The sequence below is a fragment of the Phyllobates terribilis genome, unplaced genomic scaffold (assembly GCF_046119375.1).
Source record: "Phyllobates terribilis strain yellow unplaced genomic scaffold, ASM4611937v1 Scaffold_236__1_contigs__length_3049075, whole genome shotgun sequence".
In the NCBI taxonomy this organism is placed as follows: domain Eukaryota; kingdom Metazoa; phylum Chordata; class Amphibia; order Anura; family Dendrobatidae; genus Phyllobates; species Phyllobates terribilis.
The window spans coordinates 604,299-622,653 of NW_027362996.1; the positions used below are offsets into that span (position 1 = coordinate 604,299).

At 48.1% G+C, this 18,355-nt stretch overlaps 2 non-coding genes and 1 pseudogene across 2 annotated transcripts; all 3 read left to right on the plus strand.

Annotated features, from left to right (window-relative positions):
* The first annotated feature begins 14,186 nt into the window (after nucleotides 1-14,186).
* On the plus strand, nucleotides 14,187-14,376 carry LOC141216782 (U2 spliceosomal RNA). The gene has a single exon (XR_012285792.1). It is a non-coding gene; the product is annotated as a U2 spliceosomal RNA (small nuclear RNA).
* A 1,990-nt stretch (nucleotides 14,377-16,366) lies between these two features.
* On the plus strand, nucleotides 16,367-16,544 carry LOC141216754 (U2 spliceosomal RNA; annotated as a pseudogene).
* A 1,109-nt stretch (nucleotides 16,545-17,653) lies between these two features.
* On the plus strand, nucleotides 17,654-17,844 carry LOC141216592 (U2 spliceosomal RNA). Its single transcript, XR_012285620.1, has one exon. It is a non-coding gene; the product is annotated as a U2 spliceosomal RNA (small nuclear RNA).
* Nucleotides 17,845-18,355: the final 511 nt, after the last annotated feature.

Genomic DNA, 18,355 nt, shown 5'->3' on the forward strand with positions numbered 1-18,355 from the left:
TCATTTTGCTTGTTTGTCGGATTTTGGGATGGACTCTTTGGCTTTGCTTTTCTTCTCCTCATTGGATTTTTCATGTTCAAAGTTGCAGAAGCCAGATGACAAGCTCATTTTGGTTCAACTTCAGCAACTGTGCATTGCATTGCCATGTAATGTAACGCAATGCTATCTTTCTAGCTCTCCCTCTTTACTTCCTTTTGGATAAACAGACATATTAGGCAAGCATTTTGGAGCTTTCACCTAAATAACTACAGGTGGTGAGATAAGCTGCACAATATAATTGACCTTTCAGTATATTGTTGCACACACACCATCTATTTAGCAAATGCCCTTGTTATCAACAGCAGCCTTTTAAACTCACCTGAGCTAACAGGTATGTGCGCTGGTTACTCTGCTGCGCTTAAAATTTCTTTTTTGGTTTGCTACAATGCCTTTTCTGAAACGTTGTCTCCCTCTGCTGGAACACTGACTTCTTTCAATTAATGCCTGCAGACTATAAAAGAGAACCCAACCCAAAAAGTTTGGTTGATTAGTCTGTGGCATTCTGTTAAACTGTTGCTTATGGCGGTCTCTGTGAGCTTCTCAGCGACATTCAGCCAGCCAGGTATCCTGCCTGCAGTAGATGGAATGTGGCAATGGAACGCTGGCTGCGCGTGTCATAATAGGCTCTGAGCCTTTATATACCTGCGCACAGCAGCAGCCACCTTCAGTCTGCTGCTGGACAGCCAGCAGCAGCAGGAGAGGTAAGTAATCAGCAGCCCTCCTGCTAAGGGTAGACAGCTGCTCGTTCCACCCCACCCCCCGCCTTAATTGGTTCTCCTCCCTTCCAACGGTGTTGAGGCGGGTGGGAACAGCAGGGGGTGAGGGTGCTGTGTTTAAAGAGGTGGAGTTATGCAGATCTAAAACGCGTGGATTGCAGCAGCAGCAAGCCGAAAAGTGCAGGCATGTAAGGGATCTAGAGGTTGACAACATGTCTTCTTAACGGGAGTCCAGGAGCTCATCTCCACAAATGGACTCTTCAGGATCCTTGGGTGGCTCCGTAGTTCGAAACCAATTCTGGTTATCGCTTCTCGGCCTTTTGGCTGAGACCAAGTGCTTCACAGCAGGAGGTTTCAGTTGAAGGGCACTCAGGTACCCCTCTCCTTGGCCTGGCAGGATCGTCCACTTCGGTGGGCTTCACCTGCCTGCTGCTATTAGGGAGAGGGATTAGTCCTAGGGTAACGGGCAGCGATCCCCCAGCCTTCAGGTGCTTTATCTCAAAGCTCTGAAGGCGCAGATTGCAGGCGGTTGCAATTTGCATTTTGTTGCGCCATACCATGGAGGTTGACCCCAACCTCGTGCCTCTATATGCGAGGCTTAAGAACACCATAAGGGTCCGCTTTACGGCTGGTGGTTCCGATATGCGGAATCTGGGATATGTAGTCCAGGACGTGCTTGAGAAACTGCTCCACGTCAGAACCAACGAAATCCTTTCTATCCAGGATTATCCTCGACGTGGAGATTATGATGTAACCTTTACTGGCGAAGGTATTTTCAAAGATGTTTTGTCCAGAGTTAAGTCTGTAGAAAATAGCCCTGGTCTAAAAGGGATTCAGATCATCGAGCACGTCCTGGATGAGGTAAAGATGGTGGTTGTGAAAATCTTCTCACCCTTCATAACAGCACCATAGGTTATTTCCTTTTTGTCAGTTTATTTTAAAAGTGTGAAATTGATTGGGAAAGTGTTGAATGAGTTTAACATCTGGACCTCAAAATGGAAGTTTTTAGTAAAATGTGAAAGAGACCCTAAATTCCCTGGAGGTGTGAGACTTCCTCCAGCTCGATTTAAAATAGGGCAAACTAATGGGGATTTTTTTTTCTCAGGAATGCCACTTTTCTGTAGGTATTGTGGTCTCTATGGGCACTCTAAGGATAGTTGTGGTGCCACTTGTAGAAATTGTGCCAGTACTGAACATGACACAAAGGAGTGCCCAAATGAAAAAAAATGCTCTTTTTGTCGGACACCTGGTCATTTCTATTTTTCTTGCCCTCACAGGTTCAGAGAGGATGAACAAAAACAAAAGGAGAAGTCCAAGACATCCGGGAATGGACGGGCCAATCAGACCACCCCTCAGGAGGAGGAACAGCAACCTGGAGCCTCGGGAGGTGATAAGGGCGCTTCGACTAGTAACAATCCCTCCGAGTCAATGACAGGTAACTCACAGGAGCCCAGGAGCTGGCTGAAAGACCATAAGGAGGCTAAAAGGAAGGCTGAGAAAGATCATAAAGGGGAGGTCGGTAAGGCCAAAAGAGAAACGCCAAAAGGCTGACACCGAGCCCAAAATTCCCACTGGGTCTCACGAGAGCGAGGGCGGTACGTGGCATTTGGTGAGGTCTCATAATAAGAAAAAGAATGGTTCCGTGGAGGTGGCTAATAGGGAGGAGATGGATACATCCCCTCACGGGGGTGTAGACTCTGGAATCCCGAGATCCCGGGGCTCTGCTGCCCCAGGTCGGGCCCCGAACCTGGCTGCCTCCGGGGACTCTGAGGCTCCGCCATGTGCGCAGCCTGCCCCTGTGTTACGACCCTCTGCGGGTCAGCAGGGGAGTGCGGAGCCTCTCGGAGACCCACCTGACGAGGACCTAAATGGTCAGCCTATGGAGACCCAGTGTAACCTTTCTCACAATATCCTTCCGAGCTACACCCCAGTAGCGTCGGGTCTTAATTTAAGTGAATGTTCCTTCTCCGATGATGAAGACTCTTTGATAACGGTGGATTCAGAAGAGGGCGTTGGTGAAAGTCCAAGTGGTCTGATCCGTCCATCGGATAGGTAAAGTCCAGTTTTTGTTTCTTCCTAACCATTTGTTATGATGGCTGACATTAGTGGTGTTTCCCTCAATGTGAGAGGCATAGGATCCAAGACCAGAAGAGCTACTGTTTTACATTTTTTAACCTGTTTTACAGCTTCTGTTTTCTTTTTACAAGAATGTCATATCCCTCATAAGATTTCTTACAAAAAATATAAGGAAGAGTGGAAACATGGTCCATCGGTCTGGTCTGGATCAAATGCAACCGGATCAGCCGGGGTAGCTATACTTTTTAAGGGAAATGTGTCTATTGATTTTATCCAAGATATTTTACCGGGTCGTATTCTTTTAGTTAAGGCTTTTATTGATGGGACAAGATGGCAGTTTTTAAATTTTTATGGGTCACCTGATAAAAATGAAAGGGCTGATATGCTGGAAATTTTACCTTTATTTATTAACATTTCTGAACCTTTTATCCTGGCAGGTGATTTTAATTGTATTTTAAAAGGCGAAAGCCGACGCTCCGGTTCCGTGAGTAGAAATTATGACAAAACGTCTGGAATGTTAAGCAATATTATAAATGATTGTAAATTAACTGATGTGTATAAAGAATGTAACAAGGATAGCCCTATAGACGCTGGTTTCACCTGGAGCAATTCTACATGTAGCTCCAGGATAGATTTTGTTTTAGGTTCAGAAAAAATACTGCCAGTGAAATGTGAAGTTTTAACTAATATTCTCTCAGATCACAAGGTTTTATCTTTTAGAGTGAGGATTAATGGAAAGAAGAAATGTGGTAAGAAATCTTGGAAATTGAATGTGTCCCTTTTAAAAGATCCACAAATTTTATCGGATTTTATTGAGTTTTATGTAAACTGTAGAAAAAGGAAAAACCCCAATATTTCTTTTAGCTCCTGGTGGGATAGAATGAAAATAAGCATTAAAGATTTTTTTATAAAGAAAAGCATACAAAAAGCTAAAGAAAAGTTTGAGATCTATAATTTTCTTAATATCAGGTTACAGACATTGTACAAATTCAAAGACAATGGTCTGGATGTAGGTAATGATATATTGAGTCTTAAAGGAGAAATTTCAAAGTGGTTGGAACAAAAAGGAAAAGAACTGATTTTTCGTTCAAAGGTAAAACACGTAGAAGAGGATGAGACTTGTTCCAGGTATTTTTTTAAGAAAAACAAACAGGCGAAAACAATAATTGATAACATAAATGGAGATAATAATATCAACGTTATATTGGATAAGGTAAATGTCTATTTTAATGATCTTTTTAATGTAAAAACTGTAGACCATGATTTAATACACACTTTCCTGGAGGAGATCAAGTCCACCCTAGATGCTGATGCCCAAAGTTTTTTATCCCAACCTCTATGTGAGGAAGAGATTTTAGAAACCATGAAGAGTTTTAAAAATGGTAAAGTGCCGGGCCCTGATGGTATCCCCATAGAGTTTTATATAAGTTTTTATGATATTTTAAAAGATGATTTGTTTAATTTGTTTTCCGAAGTTTTTAATAATAAGGTTTTACTCAACTCATGGAAGAAAGGTGAGGTATCACTACTATACAAAAAAGGTGACAAAACGGATCTTAAAAACTGGAGGCCGATAACTCTTTTAAATAGTGATTACAAAATTATGGCTAAGATCTGTGCAAATCGGTTGAAAAAGGTGATACATAAAGTAATTCATGCAAATCAGGTATGCGGGGTACCTGGGCGTAGTATCTGGGACAATTTAAACCTGGTGAAAGATTGTATTGAAGATGTAAAAACCAGAAAGACAAAGATGTCAATCCTAGCGGTGGATTTTGAGAAAGCTTTTGACCGCGTGTCTCATTTTTATCTTTTTAAAGTTTTAGAAAAAATGGGCATTCCGGGTGGGTTTTTATTGTCTCTTAAAGCTTTTTATAATGATTGTACGAGTAAGATTTTAGTTAATGGTTTTAAAACAAAAGAGGTAGTTTTAAAATCAGGGGTGAAGCAGGGTTGCCCTTTGTCCCCCCTGCTTTTTATATGTGCTATAGAACCCCTTTTATGTACAATACGCCAGGATAAGCAAATATGTGGAGTACCCTTACCCGGAGGGAACGGTCTACAAGTTAAAGTTGTAAGCTATATGGATGATGTAGCAGTGTTTGGATGTGATGTACCTTCAATACAAAAAACGATAAGCCAAATTCAGTCTTTTTGTACAGTTTCCGGTTTTAAAATTAATCTTACTAAATGTAATATTTTAAATGTCGGGGGGATGAGTTTATGACGCGCCCCTGGGCCTGTGTCGCGCTGCGGTGCGCACGCGGGCGCTTACCCGGAGCCGGATCCGTGGAGGGTTGTAATCTCGTGGCGGTGACCCGGTCCGTGCCCAGGGAGTCAAACTAGACGGCAGTCTATTAGTAGTAAATAGTTGATGACTACGCCACCCGTTGAGTGCAGCCAGGAAGCTGCTGCTGCAGGGCAGACCGCTGAGGCCGGTGGTAGGATTGTGCAGCGTGATAGTATAACCCCCAACGGGAGGGGTATGGCCTCAGGGCAGCCGACGTGGATGATGGGGGTAGCAGGAACCACTCAGAGACGGTACGGTGTAGTTCAGGGTCTTTACTGGTAACAACGACAGACCCTCCCGGAGTACTTGCTAGCAAACGGGGCCTGGTCAGTCTTTGAGCAGATGGGATCTCCCCTGGCCAGGCGTAGTTGTAGGCCTCCCAAACTGACTGTACTCTTCTGGCTACCTTGCTAGAAGCTGATGTAAGTAGCCCACGTCCCTGAGTGTACCGTGGGGTGCTCACCCGTATGGCCGGTGACTCGGGGCCTTCTAATGGCTTCCGCTCCACGATGGCGGTGCTGGTCCCACGCGTGTGACCGTGCCTTCGGGCTTCTGGGCCAGAGGACCTGAAATCCCCTGCCCGACGGATTCTGCTGCTGGGTAGGAGTTAGTCCCCACAGCCTCGGACTCCGGGTCCGGTAAAGAATCTTCTTAGTCAGGGCGAGCTCTGTAGCTGCCAGCCCCTGACTCCTTGTAACTCTGCTGTTTCCTATGCTGCTTCTCTTCTCCACTCTCCTTGTCTGACTCACCCTGCCTCAGCCCCGGGTTTATACAGGGGAAGTTCTTCCCCTCCCAAGACTGGGCAGGAGGTGTGGCATGCACAGGATCCCTGACCAAAGGACCTCCCACCTGCTCTCAGACATAATATCTCTATCACTGTGGCAACCAGACCCCTGGGGTGTCACATTCCCCCCTAGTGAAATTTAGTACTCCGGGACTAAACACATTTAGAAAAACATAACAAAGTATAACAATAACAATACTATAAGAAAAACACATAAGATGGTTACGGCGTGTCCGCAACCGGATGCAGTCTTTGAAGAAAAGCAAAGGTGTCCATTTCACCAACACAGGGAGACGTAACCAGGTAGGGGTCTGTCCTACCCCGAGTCCTTAACAGTCTCTAGTCCATCCTGGGTTACGCTCCAACTATATACAAGGATTCCCGGTAAATCCACCAAGGTTTCCTAAAAATAACTAGAAACACAAAATTATACACAAGCAACAAGACACAGAAAAACATAAATAAAACAATTTATACACTTTAAATTCTCCAGCGTGCGGGTAACTGGCCTCTAGTGGCCCGAGTGGACCTACGGAGCTGACTGTCTGGCCCTGAACTACAGGGTGTAGGAGCTGTCAAGGGTAAACTGGGCAGCTGTCTACCGGCTCTTTGTCTCACTAGGGGTACGGCAGGCTCACTATAAGCAGAGGGTTGATTCTCCTGTTCTGCTTGTGTGGAGTCTTCTGCCTCCTGGACCGGCTGTTCTTCCAGCTCTACCCGTTGCTCCGTAGGTTCTTGGGATGATGGTTGGAGGAAGGTGAGTACGGGTACCACAACTGCACCATTGACTTGAGTCCAAGACTGAGGAAAGTCCCCGAGCACGGTACTAACCATATCTTCCCTTTCTTCCACGGGTCGATGGTCTTCTTGTTCCTCTTCAGGGTTCCTCAGTTGTTCGGGACACTTCTTCAGGTGGTCCCGGGATACCATGGCTGTGGTTTCCCCTCCGTCTTTACTGATGGTACAGACCTTCGGGTTCTCGTGGCTTGAGGGCAGTACGGTGTACGGGTCCTTCTCCCACTGGTCGTCCAACTTGTGGAGCCGTCTCTTCCTCTTCAAGACCTGCTCTCCGGGTACCAGGGGAACAGCGGGAGCATACTGGTTGTAAGTTTTCTCTTGTCTTTCCCTAGCCTGACAGAGACTTCGCTCCACGCTCTCCTGTACTCTCCGGTACTGCTGCTGCCTCTCTGTGTCCCAGTCTGTCTCTGGTGAAGTGTCCTCGGGGGTCAGGACTCCCATTTCCAGGTCAACAGGTAACTTACCAGGTCTTGCCCTCATTAGGTAAGCCGGGGTACAGTTGGTGGAACCTACCGGGATGTGGTTGTATAGGTCCACCAGATCGGGCAACTTTTCAGGCCACAGACTGCGTTCTTCCAGGGGCAACGTTTTTAGAAGATCCATTACCACCTGGTTCATTTTTTCACAAAGTCCATTAGTCTGCGGATGGTAGGGTGTCGTCCTTATCTTCCGGCAGCCATACAGATTGCAGAATTCCTGAAAGACCTCCGCTTCAAAGGCAGGTCCCTGGTCCGTCAGCACTTGGTCCGGGTACCCGTGTGGACGGCAGAAGTGCTGCTGGAAGGCTCTAGCTGCTGTTTGAGCCGTTAAGTCCTTGACGGGGACGACAACCAAGAACCGGGAGTAATGATCCACGATGGTTAACGCGTAGACGTAGCCACTTCTGCTTGGGGTCAGTTTTACATGATCCAAGGCTACCAGTTCCAACGGTTGCCGGGTGACGATGGACTGCAGGGGAGTCTTCTGGCTGGCTCGGTCCTTCCTTCTCAGGTTGCACGGGCCACAATCTCTGCACCACTTCTCGATGGTTCCCCTCATGCCTACCCAGTGGAACCGCTCGCGCAGCAGGAACTCCAGCTTTTTCCACCCAAAGTGTCCAGCTCCGTCGTGGTATGCCTCCATCACCATGGCTGCGTCTCTTCGTGGCACCACTACTTGCCAGAGTAATTCATGCGTCCGGGAGTTAACCATTCTGCGGCACAACTTCCCTTTGTAAAGGAACAGTCGACTCTTCTCTGCCCATAGTTGTTTGGCTTCCTCCGGAGCGTCTGGTTCAAGGCGAGCCTCCGGCCGAGTCAGCATCTCCTTCACCAGTCGGACGGCAGGGTCGCTGTCTTGCGTTTCCGCCCAGTTGTAGTGGGGTAAGGGGTTCAACGTAGCAGCCTGCTTACTCCTTACCCGGTGGGAATACTGAATAGTCCCATGACGGTGGAACGCAGGGAGTTCAACTTCTTCCAGTCCCTCCGGATCTTCTCCTCCGTCCGGCAGGTTGGGCATCCTGGACAGGGCGTCCGCGTTGGTATTGGAGCGTCCTGCCCGGTATTTAATTGCGAACTCGTAGTTGGACAGACGGGCCATCCACCTCTGCTCCAGGGCACCGAGTCTTGCCGTGTCCAGGTGTGTCAGCGGGTTGTTATCCGTGTACACGGTGAACCGGGAAGAAGCGAGGTAATGCTTAAAGCGCTCAGTGATTGCCCATACTACGGCCAGGAACTCTAACTTAAATGAGCTGTAATTCTCGGGGTTCCTTTCGGTGGGTCGCAGCTTTCGGCTGGCGTAGGCGATTACTCGTTCCTTCCCCTGCTGGATCTGGGACAGTACGGCTCCTAGCCCGATGTTACTGGCGTCGGTGTAGAGGATAAAGGGCTGGCTATAATCCGGGTACGCCAGGATTTCGTCCCCCGTGAGGGCCATCTTCAGCTGGCGGAAGGACTCTTCTTCCAGCTCTTCCCATTTGAAGGGCGGCTTCTGGTTCTTGGCCTTCCGGGACTGGCCTATCAGGAGGTCCTGCATAGGTGCTGCCTTTTTGGTGAAACCGGGAATAAACCTTCGGTAGTAGCCTACCAACCCGAGGAACTGCCGCACTTCTTTTACGCTGGAGGGGCTTGGCCATCCCTTAATTGCGGTGATCTTATCGGGGTCGGGAGCCACTCCGTCAGCGCTCACCACGTGTCCCAGGTACTGCACCTTTGGTTTCAGGAGGTGACACTTGGAGGGTTTCACCTTTAGGCCGTAACTCGCCAGAGCCTCGAACACTTCCGCCAGGTGTTTCAGGTGGTCCTCATACGTCTTGGAATATACGATGACATCGTCCAGGTACAACAGGACCGTCTCGAAGTTTCTGTGGCCCAGACAACACTCCATTAGGCGTTGGAAGGTTCCTGGTGCGTTGCAGAGTCCGAACGGCATGCAGGTGAACTCGCTAAGTCCCATCGGGGTGGTGAATGCGGTCTTCTCCCGGTCCGCCTCTGCTACAGGAACCTGCCAGTACCCGCTAGTGAGATCCAAGGTAGAGAAGAAGTTAGCAGATCTTAAAGCAGCCAATGACTCCTCTATCCTTGGTAAGGGGTACGCATCCTTGTGTGTGATACGGTTGATTTTCCGGTAATCTACACACATCCTCATGGTGTTGTCTTTCTTTTTGACTAAAACTAATGGGGCTGCCCAGGGGCTACAACTATCCCGGATTACCCCAGCCTCCTTCATATCTCTAAGCATCCCCTTGGCGTGTTGGTAATGTGCAGGGGGTACGGGTCGATACCTCTCTTTTATGGGAGGATGATCTCCCGTGGGGATGCGATGTTCTACCCCCTTGACTCGCCCGAAGTCTAACGGGTGTTTACTAAACACTCTCTCATACTCTTGAACCACCCGATAGACTCCTTGTTTCTGATGTGAGGGAGTGGAGTCAGTACCCAAATGTAGTTGCTGACACCAGTCCTCCATGTCTTTCTTAGAGCCGTTACCTTCCTCCGGGTGAGATGGAGGCAAGGGTTCCACAGATTGTATAGAACTTTGATTAGTGGTATATAATTTGGCTAGCGTGGCATACCGGGGCAGGTACACTTCCCTCTCCCCGATATTTATTATGCGAATGGGCACCCTCCCATGGCGTACATTGACCACCCCCCGTGCTGTCAAAATGGTGGGCCTACTGTCTGAGTAAACTGGTTCTACCATTGCCTGGTAATCTCTACCTCTCAGACCAATAGCTGCCCGGCACCAAATCATCATTTCACTTTTTGGGGGCATGGCAATAGGAAAAGGGTCACACATTCTTACGCTACCAATCTCACCGCCGGAGAGTTCCACTTGTTGCCGTTGCATCAGTGCCCGGATCTCTTTCTGGAGCACCCGCTGCTCGCCGGAGCTGGCATTCTTGGCAACCTGCTGTAAAAGGAAAATCACCTCTGCAAGACAATTTTCAATTACATTAGTTCCTAGAGTTATTTTTGGGTGACTCTCATGTTTATCGATATCTACAATGATCAGTCCCTGTGCGGCCAGTTCGACTCTACCAATTTTGATGGTCACCTCTTTAAATCCGATCTGTGGCACGGGCTGACCATTGCTGGCGATGATACTCAAGTCGTCGTCGGGGTAGCGGGTAATATCCGAGTCATTCCAGTACTGCTTGAAGAGCACGTACGGGATGGTGGTGACCTGTGACCCGGTGTCCAGTAGGGCACTCATGGGAATGCCATCCAGTACCACAGGCAAGACTGGACGTCCTCCCACATATCTGTCGCGCCAGTTCGATGGGCCTGGTGATCTTTTTCCTGGGGGTTGGCCCTCTACCCCAGGTTGTGCCCGTTTAAAGAACAGTACCTTGCCATATGTCCGGGTTGATTGCAGCGGCGGCAGATGGGTCGTCCGTCCTCACTGTATCGGTCACTGGGTCTTCCTCTGGCCGGTGGGGTCCTCCTTGGTCGACGCCACGGGATGTCCTCCGGTCCGGATGCCAGCTGGATCTTCCCTGGGGTGGAAACCTGTAAAGACTGCACAGTTCGGGTTAGCGCAGCAACGCTCTTAGCTAGCTCTTGGACCTGATGGTGTAGGTCTGGAGCCGGGTCATTGTCCAAAGCCTGCGCATCAGCTCCCACAGGCCCTGCTGACAAGGGCGCCGCCTCCTGGTAGTAAGTGGTAGTGGGGCGTCTGTGGGTCACAACGCCACCTGGTGCCGGTTCTCGGAGCACCCGGATGGCTCTGTCCTTGAACTGTGCAAAGTCCAGATGGGGATCCTGTAAGGCCATTGCCCGCAACTGGGTTCGGTGGGCATTGCAATATAAACCCTCTATAAATTGTTCAGTCAACAGCCTGTCCTCGTTTCCCACCCCATCAGGGTCGGTCTGCTTTATGGCCCTCAGGGCCTCTTGTAGGTTTAGTGCATAGTCCCTTATACTCTCATGCGCTCGCTGCTTGCACCCGTAGAATCTAAGCTTAATCTCGGCTGAGGTGCGGGTATCAAAGGTGTCCTTCAGCCGGGTTAGTATCCCTGCGACAGTCTTCCTCCCAGGTGGCCAGGATTTTACTTCCCTTTTGGCTGCCCCGGTTAGTTGGGCCACCAGGATGCTCACTTTTTGCTCTTCTGTGAGGGGGTACACCTGGAAGAGGCTATCCAGCTTTTCTCTAAAGTCATGCAGGGTATGTGACTCCCCTGAGTACTGGGGTAGCCAAGCTGCTCCCGGGATATAGGGCATGGTGAAGGGCATAACTGCAGCAGCGGTAGCGCTGGCGGGGGTTGAGGCAGTGAAGCTCTCCTCCGTATCCGACATCTTCCTCCCCCCTAGTGGACCGTGGCCTACCTTGCGATGATCCTCTTCCGTAGGCCGCGGCTCCGCAGTGGATCGTCAGGGTTGAGGACCTTCCGTCGCGCTCCTGTGACGTCGGCGTCTGCTGGGCTCCTTCCAGGACCTTACGCAACGTCCGGACGTGAGGCGGGGCTTCAGTTCTCGCGCGCTTTCGGAGTCCACGCCCCTCTTCTTCCCGCGCGGCGTCCTCAAGATGGCGTCCAATGGCGGGAAAACTCCACGGATGGCGGGAAGAAGGTCGAAGATGGCGCCGGATGGCGGGAAAACTTCGCGGATGGCGGGAAGAAGGTAGAAGATGGCGCCGGATGGCGGGAAACCTTCACCACTGGTAAGTTTGAACAGTCTTTGCTTTTCAGGCACGCAGTACCCGGTGGTTGCGGGCACGAAATCCTGCCGACTACGCCAAAGTTGACGCGCCCCTGGGCCTGTGTCGCGCTGCGGTGCGCACGCGGGCGCTTACCCGGAGCCGGATCCGTGGAGGGTTGTAATCTCGTGGCGGTGACCCGGTCCGTGCCCAGGGAGTCAAACTAGACGGCAGTCTATTAGTAGTAAATAGTTGATGACTACGCCACCCGTTGAGTGCAGCCAGGAAGCTGCTGCTGCAGGGCAGACCGCTGAGGCCGGTGGTAGGATTGTGCAGCGTGATAGTATAACCCCCAACGGGAGGGGTATGGCCTCAGGGCAGCCGACGTGGATGATGGGGGTAGCAGGAACCACTCAGAGACGGTACGGTGTAGTTCAGGGTCTTTACTGGTAACAACGACAGACCCTCCCGGAGTACTTGCTAGCAAACGGGGCCTGGTCAGTCTTTGAGCAGATGGGATCTCCCCTGGCCAGGCGTAGTTGTAGGCCTCCCAAACTGACTGTACTCTTCTGGCTACCTTGCTAGAAGCTGATGTAAGTAGCCCACGTCCCTGAGTGTACCGTGGGGTGCTCACCCGTATGGCCGGTGACTCGGGGCCTTCTAATGGCTTCCGCTCCACGATGGCGGTGCTGGTCCCACGCGTGTGACCGTGCCTTCGGGCTTCTGGGCCAGAGGACCTGAAATCCCCTGCCCGACGGATTCTGCTGCTGGGTAGGAGTTAGTCCCCACAGCCTCGGACTCCGGGTCCGGTAAAGAATCTTCTTAGTCAGGGCGAGCTCTGTAGCTGCCAGCCCCTGACTCCTTGTAACTCTGCTGTTTCCTATGCTGCTTCTCTTCTCCACTCTCCTTGTCTGACTCACCCTGCCTCAGCCCCGGGTTTATACAGGGGAAGTTCTTCCCCTCCCAAGACTGGGCAGGAGGTGTGGCATGCACAGGATCCCTGACCAAAGGACCTCCCACCTGCTCTCAGACATAATATCTCTATCACTGTGGCAACCAGACCCCTGGGGTGTCACATTTACATGATGTACCAATTGCAGTTACAGATTCCATTACTATTTTAGGTGTTTCTTTTAATGAATCTAATAATGGTTTTAATAGCTGGGATGCGGCAGCACAGAAAATTAATCAGAAAATCTGCATGTGGAATATGAGAAAGCTGTCAATGGAAGGTAAAGTTCTGATTGTAAAAATGGTGATATTACCTATCCTGTTATATCTTAGTTTGGTGTTCCCCCCTCCTACAAATTTGTTGAAACGAATTACAAAAGTATGTTTTACCTTTTTTTGGGGCTCAAAAATGGAGAAACTCAAAAGAGAAATTGTGACAAAGCCAAAGGTTAAAGGTGGGAAAGATTTCCCTGTTTTAGATAAGTTTCTTTTAATACATTTTTTCTGTTTCTGTTTTAAAACCCTTTTTAAAGATAATTACCTTTCCTATTTTATGCGTTTTAACACTGGTTTTCTCATGAGAAGGTTTGGTTGGTTTGAAACGGTTTTATCCTTTCCTTATGCTTTTAACCTACCTGCACATTATGAGATTTTAAAGAAAATTATTCTTGATTTTAATTTGAATAAGAAACAGACAGGGGATCTATGTAACAGCAAGACACTACTCAAACAAATTAGTACTGATGTGACGTTGTGTGATATTGAGCGTTATGATGATGACAAAACTGTACACATATGGAAAATGATTAACGCCCCTTATCTTTTTAATGTACAGAAAGACATGTCTTGGAGCTGCGCACACCACTGTCTTCCTTGCCGGGCATTCCAGTACAGAAGAGGTTTTGTGAGGTCTGCCATCTGCCCAAGAGAAGGTTGTCAAGAAGAAGAGACAGTGAAGCATCTTTTATGGACTTGTGCTTTTGCTAAAGAGTTCTGGAGAAGATTAATCCCCCTGCTGGAGAAAATGGTGGACCTCAAGGACTTTAATTTTGCATCAGTGTTATATGGTCTTCTGGAATGCCCAACAATGGACCAAAAAATAATGGCGTGGAAGATAGTGAATTGTGCCAAGATAGCGCTCTGGAATGCTAGAAATATTGCTGTTTTTAAACATGAAATGTTACCAGTAGATGATGTTTTAGCCTTTTGTAAAAGTGAAATGTACATATACTATTTATTGGACAGGAAAAAGAATGTAACGTTGGCAGGCAAATGGCTTTTTAACCTATGGAATATTTGAAGTCTTGTAAAATTTGCTGTGATGGAATTTTTATTTTTCTTTGAAGTCCCGAAAGTGTAATGTGGATGTAATGGTTTTATTTCTGTAATTTGTTTAATTTTTAAATCAACGGTTTTTATCCCCATGTGGGGGATAGCCAAATTAAAAAAAAAAATCTGTTCTTATCAGTTTAATATCTGATACGTCCCCTATCTGGGGACCATATATTAAATGGATTTTTAGAACAGGGAGATGGAAAAAGAGCTTGCTCTGTCCACTCCACGCATTGACCTGGTATTGCAGTATCTCCAGGACCGGTGCACCCCTTCTTTAATGCAGTTTCTAAAATCAGAAAGTATTGAATTCAATGTTTTTTGTTCATTTTGCTTGTTTGTCGGATTTTGGGATGGACTCTTTGGCTTTGCTTTTCTTCTCCTCATTGGATTTTTCATGTTCAAAGTTGCAGAAGCCAGATGACAAGCTCATTTTGGTTCAACTTCAGCAACTGAGCATTGCATTGCCATGTAATGTAACGCAATGCTATCTTTCTAGCTCTCCCTCTTTACTTCCTTTTGGATAAACAGACATATTAGGCAAGCATTTTGGAGCTTTCACCTAAATAACTACAGGTGGTGAGATAAGCTGCACAATATAATTGACCTTTCAGTATATTGTTGCACACACACCATCTATTTAGCAAATGCCCTTGTTATCAACAGCAGCCTTTTAAACTCACCTGAGCTAACAGGTATGTGCGCTGGTTACTCTGCTGCGCTTACAATTTCTTTTTTGGTTTGCTACAATGCCTTTTCTGAAACGTTGTCTCCCTCTGCTGGAACACTGACTTCTTTCAATTAATGCCTGCAGACTATAAAAGAGAACCCAACCCAAAAAGTTTGGTTGATTAGTCTGTGGCATTCTGTTAAACTGTTGCTTATGGCGGTCTCTGTGAGCTTCTCAGCGACATTCAGCCAGCCAGGTATCCTGCCTGCAGTAGATGGAATGTGGCAATGGAACGCTGGCTGCGCGTGTCATAATAGGCTCTGAGCCTTTATATACCTGCGCACAGCAGCAGCCACCTTCAGTCTGCTGCTGGACAGCCAGCAGCAGCAGGAGAGGTAAGTAATCAGCAGCCCTCCTGCTAAGGGTAGACAGCTGCTCGTTCCACCCCACCCCCCGCCTTAATTGGTTCTCCTCCCTTCCAACGGTGTTGAGGCGGGTGGGAACAGCAGGGGGTGAGGGTGCTGTGTTTAAAGAGGTGGAGTTATGCAGATCTAAAACGCGTGGATTGCAGCAGCAGCAAGCCGAAAAGTGCAGGCATGTAAGGGATCTAGAGGTTGACAACATGTCTTCTTAACGGGAGTCCAGGAGCTCATCTCCACAAATGGACTCTTCAGGATCCTTGGGTGGCTCCGTAGTTCGAAACCAATTCTGGTTATCGCTTCTCGGCCTTTTGGCTAAGATCAAGCGTAGTATCTTTCGAAAAGGCGGTTTTGGATGTTGGCCGCCCTAGTAGATTGATATATTATGCACACTGGGGTTTAGGCGCTTGTTAGTACGCCAGGTGGCTAATATAGTCATCTGGTGGAAAGCATGGCCCCCCAGGATCGACGCCATTGGGCCGGGGAAGATCGAAAGCCCGAAGTGTGAAGTGCCCCAGGAGTGGAGACCCTGGGGTGCCTTAACTCACTGGGATTGGGAACCCCACTTGAGTTTATGGCACATTTGCACAAGCACTTCAAATTTTCTTTCTTCGCACACACCCTTATTCCGGGCCTTCTGGCCTTAGGATGGGGAATTTTTCAATTCCCGGTCGAAGGTCCGGGCAGTATTATACTGTGAAACCTTCACTATTTATTTAATTTCTTTGTCACTGTGTGTCCACTTATTCACGTGTGTCACGTCCTACTAGGATTTTGTCGGGATGCGGTTCCCTTACGGGTTCCTCTCTTGGCAGGTCTAGGGGGGGAGTGTGTGGCCATCAGGTTCCGCTTCCCCCTGAAACCCCCTGGCTCTCCTCTTTCGGGAGGAGAGCGTTGTTGGCTCCCCTCTTCCGGGAGGGGAGCACAGTCTTTGGCTCCCAGTGCCTTGCTCGGGTGAGAACTCGGGCAGGTGCTGGGGGTAAGATTGGGTCGCCTCTGGCTTCGGCTGGAGGTGGCTTTTTGTCCCTGTTCCTCGCTGTGGCCTTTTGGCTCGGAGGGACGGGGAATGGTTTGGGGGACCCTTCTCCTTTTGGAGAGGGTTTCAAGAAGACCAGCATCCTAGTGCACTTTTTTTGTGGCACTTGTCACTTTTTTAAGCGCACTCGGGTTTTGTACACGAATTCGGGCTTTCGATAAAAAATCTGTTCTTATCAGTTTAATATCTGATACGTCCCCTATCTGGGGACCATATATTAAATGGATTTTTATAACAGGGAGATGGAAAAAGAGCTTGCTCTGTCCACTCCACGCATTGACCTGGTATTGCAGTATCTCCAGGACCAGTGCACCCCTTCTTTAATGCAGTTTCTAAAATCAGAAAGTATTGAATTCAATGTTTTTTGTTCATTTTGCTTGTTTGTCGGATTTTGGGATGGACTCTTTGGCTTTGCTTTTCTTCTCCTCATTGGATTTTTCATGTTCAAAGTTGCAGAAGCCAGATGACAAGCTCATTTTGGTTCAACTTCAGCAACTGTGCATTGCATTGCCATGTAATGTAACGCAATGCTATCTTTCTAGCTCTCCCTCTTTACTTCCTTTTGGATAAACAGACATATTAGGCAAGCATTTTGGAGCTTTCACCTAAATAACTACAGGTGGTGAGATAAGCTGCACAATATAATTGACCTTTCAGTATATTGTTGCACACACACCATCTATTTAGCAAATGCCCTTGTTATCAACAGCAGCCTTTTAAACTCACCTGAGCTAACAGGTATGTGCGCTGGTTACTCTGCTGCGCTTAAAATTTCTTTTTTGGTTTGCTACAATGCCTTTTCTGAAATGTTGTCTCCCTCTGCTGGAACACTGACTTCTTTCAATTAATGCCTGCAGACAATAACAGAGATCCCAACCCAAAAAGTTTGGTTGATTAGTCTGTGGCATTCTGTTAAACTGTTGCTTATGGCGGTCTCTGTGAGCTTCTCAGCGACATTCAGCCAGCCAGGTATCCTGCCTGCAGTAGATGGAATGTGGCAATGGAACGCTGGCTGCGCGTGTCATAATAGGCTCTGAGCCTTTATATACCTGCGCACAGCAGCAGCCACCTTCAGTCTGCTGCTGGACAGCCAGCAGCAGCAGGAGAGGTAAGTAATCAGCAGCCCTCCTGCTAAGGGTAGACAGCTGCTCGTTCCACCCCACCCCCCGCCTTAATTGGTTCTCCTCCCTTCCAACGGTGTTGAGGCGGGTGGGAACAGCAGGGGGTGAGGGTGCTGTGTTTAAAGAGGTGGAGTTATGCAGATCTAAAACGCGTGGATTGCAGCAGCAGCAAGCCGAAAAGTGCAGGCATGTAAGGGATCTAGAGGTTGACAACATGTCTTCTTAACGGGAGTCCAGGAGCTCATCTCCACAAATGGACTCTTCAGGATCCTTGGGTGGCTCCGTAGTTCGAAACCAATTCTGGTTATCGCTTCTCGGCCTTTTGGCTAAGATCAAGTGTAGTATCTGTTCTTATCAGTTTAATATCTGATACGTCCCCTATCTGGGGACCATATATTAAATGGATTTTTAGAACAGGGAGATGGAAAAAGAGCTTGCTCTGTCCACTGCACGCATTGACCTGGTATTGCAGTATCTCCAGGACCGGTGCACCCCTTCTTTAATGCAGTTTCTAAAATCAGAAAGTATTGAATTCAATGTTTTTTGTTCATTTTGCTTGTTTGTCGGATTTTGGGATGGACTCTTTGGCTTTGCTTTTCTTCTCCTCATTGGATTTTTCATGTTCAAAGTTGCAGAAGCCAGATGACAAGCTCATTTTGGTTCAACTTCAGCAACTGAGCATTGCATTGCCATGTAATGTAACGCAATGCTATCTTTCTAGCTCTCCCTCTTTACTTCCTTTTGGATAAACAGACATATTAGGCAAGCATTTTGGAGCTTTCACCTAAATAACTACAGGTGGTGAGATAAGCTGCACAATATAATTGACCTTTCAGTATATTGTTGCACACACACCATCTATTTAGCAAATGCCCTTGTTATCAACAGCAGCCTTTTAAACTCACCTGAGCTAACAGGTATGTGCGCTGGTTACTCTGCTGCGCTTACAATTTCTTTTTTGGTTTGCTACAATGCCTTTTCTGAAACGTTGTCTCCCTCTGCTGGAAC